Source organism: Seriola dumerili, unplaced genomic scaffold, assembly GCF_002260705.1.
Source record: "Seriola dumerili isolate Sdu_G_001 unplaced genomic scaffold, Sdu_1.0 BDQW01000155.1, whole genome shotgun sequence".
NCBI classification, from domain to species: Eukaryota; Metazoa; Chordata; class Actinopteri; order Carangiformes; family Carangidae; genus Seriola; species Seriola dumerili.
This window is the reverse complement of record NW_019174410.1, coordinates 955273-961313: the sequence shown is the minus strand read 5'-3', so window position 1 is coordinate 961313 and position 6041 is coordinate 955273.

Sequence of the window (6041 nt, the reverse complement as noted above, 5' to 3'; positions counted from 1 at the left end):
TCTGTTGTAGGAGCATCGACGTCAGCGCTCACTACAGACCTTTGACATTCACAAAGTATGTAGACAGCAAAGCACCAGAGCAGCAGCTGCGGGTGAATCATGAGTAAAGGAAAGCACAACATGTGAAAGAAAGATAATTGTAGTGTGTGTGTGCGTGTGTGTGTGTGTGTGTGTGTGTGTGTGTGTGTGTGTGTGTTCTCTGTAGAATGTGTGTTTACACTGTAAAAAAAAAAAGTCCAAATATTACGGACAATAACTTTTGCAAAATTGTGAACAAGTCTGTAAAATGACAGAAATGATGTGAATTAACAGCCAAACTTCTATTTCAAGCATTATGCCAATAATAATGAATTACATTTATTTCCCATTTTTGTAAAGAAAACTTACTGTATTATTTATACAGTATTTTTCCTTTCTTAAATTACATACAAATCTATGTAAAATGACAGAAATTATCTGTAATTAAAAATGTAGCTTGTTATTATAAAGGTTACTGTCCATACGAATAATTTAAAGATCTTCTCTGTAATTTCAGGGTAAATCTTATTAGTTTTACATTTATGTGACTTCTACATTCAAACTTTGTGATTCTGGATGGAAATGTAGCAAACTTTTTTCATCACATCAAACATTCAAACAAAAAAGTTTGAAGTACTGGAATGTATCCCAGCATGCACTGGAGGGAAAGCAGGAAAATGGTTATTGTAGTTGAAGTTAGCATGTGTGCTAACGTTAAACTGTAAAACCACAGTGTAAAACGTATTCTAACACTAAGACTGATGATGAATAACGGAATTTTAACAGCAGCACAGTATAAAAATCACAACACATTAAATTCATACATGAAAAATGAAAGCAAGGTAGCCCGCCTGTGTCACCTTCTGTTTGTCCTTGTTTTTCACATAGACAAAAAAAAGCTAATGCTAGCTGCTAATGCTAGCAAGCTACCCCCTTTGTGTTCTGTTTGCCCCTATTCACCAATAAAGACCAAAAAAAAATGCTAAGGCTAATGCTAGCTGCTAATGCTAGCAAGCTAGCCCCCACCCCCTTTGTGTTCTGTTTGTCCCTTTTCACCAATAAAAAAAATAAAATAAAAAAAAAATAAGGACATGTCAAGCAGCTCCTCTTTCCACTATGAAATGTTTTTCAAGCATTCTAAGGACTTCAGAACATAAAAGATGCACCAATCAGCCATTTAAAGGTTATTTAGCATATACTGTAATAAAAACGAGACTTTATGAATAAATCTGAACAAATGATACATTTACATGTGAAGAATTTGTAGAAGAGATTCTTTAAAAAAATCCCATACTACACAACTATGTACAAAAGTGTTTAGAACGACAAAACTCCTGCTGGGCGAGAAGCGCAAAGGGTATTGATTAGGGGAATATGCAAAAGATCACAGTATAGACAATCTCTGTCATGTGCAGGGATAATACCTCAAGATGTTGATGTAATGTGGTTGATAACTGATGAGGCCAGATGCAGAAGAAAAGGCAGGTGCCGGTCCATCATTAGTGATTAGACGGGAATTCTGGTCCTGAGATAGACAAACATGTTATAGGACAATTTCTTTAGATCATATAAGTTCTTTATATTCATGTGTGCAATAACCAGGGTAGATATGAATATGCAAATATAAATACTGTATGAATATCATGAAATGTAAATGCAAGAAAATTAAGAGTAAACTACTAAGTGTGATAAGAATTCAATGTACACACACACACACACTATATAACCAACAAATTGAGTAGTACAAATATGGATATACTGCAAAATACATAAACAGACAGTCGTTTATTCATTAAGAATCAGCAGTACGAACATGTTTACACTGTGGGTCTGATTTAATCAGTGGTATAGACAAGTCTTACTTTTCAAAGTGAATGATAGCGTGTTACTCACCTAGACACTGTCTGGACTCTCTGCCGTTGGTGAGACAGGTGGAGGCGGTATTGCATCTGTACTGGCTCAGGTCCTGATAAAGACAGAGGGATGCTGAAATCTCCTGAGAAATGTAAAGACCTAGTGCACTTTCAATCATGGCTGATCTCCTAACAGGCGATTCTAACCAACCCGAAAACACTAGAATCAGCGCCCCTGTTCCTAATGTGTCCAACAGTCTTTTTCTAAGGGTGATGATGCGCAATCAGAATTTTAACCTAGCCCAGTCCCCAACAATCAACACCAGCATCTCAACCAAGTCACAAATTACACACAAATGTTCAGAAAGGCGGTACAGAGGCAAGCTGCCGATCATGTTCAGCCGCCACTAATAAATGTGGCGGTTGCCGGGCTCTTAAAATCTCTTCCTGATGTCTCAAACGGCAACAGCTGTGGTGAGGACTGACAGGGTCATTGCTGCACCAATAGGAGAAGCTGTGGAGTTGGAGGTCCTCTCTCTCTGCTCGACAGGGACAGGTAATCCATCAGTTAGTGTTAAAATGCCCGAGCTTTGTGCAGCAACAGGCTGTAAGAACAACTGTAGAGAGAGTCTTTGCTATGCACGGAGTACACGCTACGAATCTGTGCTAACACAGTTAGCATTCATAATTCGAGGTAAACTTTATATCTTAAGTATTTAAAATAATTCTTAGTAGCTAATTGCGAGTACATGTCCACATTTGGTAATATCACGATATATGAGGAGAAAGCTTGTAATATTAGCTTGAAGTTAGCTGTGTGTTTAAAGCTAACTGCTAGTTGGTGTAACCGCTTGGTATTAAATACCATAGTGACCGTGGGAAAACATGTTAAAGCGGTTTTAAAATGAGTCTGCAAAGCGAACTTGGTAGACGTCCACCGAACTAGTGTTTAACAAGAGACATGCGGTGTTGTTAATGTCGGTTAAAATCATCGGTCATAACGAGATCCCGTATATTAACAGTGAAACTGTCGTGTCTGGACGAGCCTGTTAAAGAGCAGAGCAGCGACGTGTGTGTAGTGTTTGTATTTCATTATTTAAGTGTTTTGGTTCAGTGTAAGTCAGAGTCTAGTTTCTCAGTCTCTAGTTCTGTTCATCATTATTGATGACAGAAGTCAATAACATCTGTTGGAAGATTCTGTCTCTGTCAGAATAAAGAACATGCACGAGAGTCTTGTAGAACCAATACATGACATGGCACCCTGCAACAATGACACGAACTCGAGTATTACTTTCTATTCTGTTATATTGAGATGTAAAACGGATTTCAGCAGACTGTTTATTACAACTAAGCTGAGGAATAAGTGTATTTTCAGTATCTGTGATCATGCTAACAGATGCTACATTTCTTCTTGTCTTTTTCTCTATAACTCTACAATATTGCATATTGTATTATAGATTTCTCTCTGATTCATAGTATTTGTTTTCTATCCAGACCAAGGGTCATGGCGGATCTTTGGGAGCACCTTACAACCTCTTGCAGCAATGATGGTAGGCCCTGCACCACGCTCCACCTTGGGAAGAATTATACACAGCCTTCAGTGTATTCAGTGTGACTTGCTGACCACTAGGAACAAACTCTATAACCTACTGAGGTTGGCCCTTGATCTTTCATCAAGGAGAAACACCCTTCTTCCTCTTACATCACCAAAGCGTTTCATCGTCTTAACATCTTACCTGTTAAGATATATAGTTAGGTCATCCATCCAAAGGGCTCTTCCTGCCCTAACCTGTGGATTATGCTGACTCGCAGCACCAACAGAGCCCCTCTCATATCCCCTGTATAACTTCAGACCTAGGCTCGTTACATTGGGCAAGACTCTAGAGAACGTTTACTTTTTGCTTCTTTAACCTTCTCTTTCCACTTGTTATCCTGTCTGACCAAATGTCTGTAACCCCAGGTCTATGCAATAAATTGTCTTTCCCTTGTCTTCAACTGTATAAACTGTCCCCTGCCCTTCACTCTGGGTCAGTCTACTGCCTCAGACCCGCTCTGTGTCAGTTGCTACCCTATTCTGGAGGATATCCTGATAAACTTAACATCATACAGCAAACTTGAAACTAAGGACTTGAGTGAATTTTCTTCAACAACCTGCAGTGTCCACAACATGAAGACCTTTTCTTCCCAAACATAAACACAGTGTCTTACATGATAATATAGTATTTTTTAATGTAACACTTGTGGCCTAACATTGTTCAGTCTTATCAGCTATGCTCTTCCTTGTTCCCTACACCTCACTGTGTCGATATTAACACTCTCTTGCTATGACCTTTGGACTCCACTGTAGCTGTAACAAATCTGTCAATAAGTTTAAAACATTAGAGTTCATATTTCATAGTCCTCAGCCATTATAGTTAATATCAGTGTGCTGTTCCAACAGCATCACTTATTTAGAGGGAGATTGTTACTGGAGCAAATAAATATTAACTGTCTCACAATTAGGACTCATGATGAATAATGATTATACTTGTTACTAAAAATTCTGTTGCACTGTTGATTCAACTACTTCTTTTTATTAAGCAAACTTACATATGACAGAGAAATTCAGCTAACTTTCATCCCAGCTATTTTTTTATTTTTAAATAGTTTAGCGTTGATTATAAATTGTACACTACAGTATTTATTAATACTTAATACATGTTTCCAGTGTAGTAAATTGTTTAAATTATGTAGTTTATAATGTCCAATAAAGTTATTTATGAAGCTCTTGCTTTAACTTTGTTGATGGTTTTTATAGAACACATTCTGGTATGAATTTTCACATCGTAATACGTACAGCATTGTGTGACTATTTCTTTGTTAGCTTTAATCAACAACATAAATACTAGAAATATTTAAATGACAACACTGACAATGGAAGGATAAAAAAACATGCTGATGTTAATTGGTACAATACTTTCACCTGTGGAGGTGGTGACAGTGCTAGAGATGATCCATCACTTAACAACAGTTAATATTTATAATTCTGTTTCTTAAAAGTGTTGCTACCATATCACCTGTTAACAAAGCAGAAATGAAGTTGCAGGTTAAGAACTGAACCGTGTGAATACTGGAAGACATAGAGAATAATAAACAAACTCATCAGCAGTTGGTCTGTCATTTCATCAGAGGAAATGAACTGGAAGGGTTTTCTACACCAATCATCATCACACAGCATTAGAGGACTAAGGATGTCCATACAGTCTCCCTTCTCCACAACCAGATGGAATGAAACAAACGGGCTGCTGTACATGAATGGTCCTCTTCTGTTGAGCACAATCACTCAGTTTCACAGTGTGGAAACTTTCAAATGACAATAAAAGACACACTTGAAGTTGAGATGTGGTGCGATCACAGGTAATCACAAATATCGATCAGCTGTCAGGATAGGTGCATGAATGTCTGCTTCAGTTTGAGACTGGTTTGAGTATTAAAGTGATCAATCTTCTATATGACAAATATTTGTCTACACATTTTGTAAACGTCACGTTATCTTTACTTGAACTACACTAACGCAGATCACTTAAACTGGGTCAATGTGGAGAAACACAAAACAACGTCGTTAGATTAACGTCGATTAAATTCACCTTTTTATGGGTTTTGACTGAACACACCTCCACGGGCTAACCCAGGTTGACAAACAGGTTATCAGACCAGCGGGGCCAGGAACCGTTAGCAAAGCAATCGCTATAGTATCAGCTAACGCTAGCACTAGCTGGCAGCTTGGTTAGCAAGGTGCATCTTCACCTGAACTGTGATATTAACAGGGATGTAATTTTGGCTAGACCAAAGAAATAGACTTCAAAAAATATACTTACCGGAAAAAATGAACTGCCGACTCCTCTTGAGTGTCTTTTTTGAACAACTGAACGCCAAACAAGACATTTTCAGCAAACCATGTTGGAGCTAACTTTGACGAACTAAAGAAAACACGTCATTAACGTTGTTAAAGTGAAAAGCTAACTGCGATTAGCGCGCTAGCCATAATAGCATTTTATCAATGTAGAAGTAGCTAATTTTACTGTGTGTTGCTAGTATGTTTAATGTTGTCAGCTGGTTTTAAAGCTTAAACGAACTGATAAAGTTAGGTAAATGAGTGAAATGACGGAGAAAATGTTTTGTAACACACTG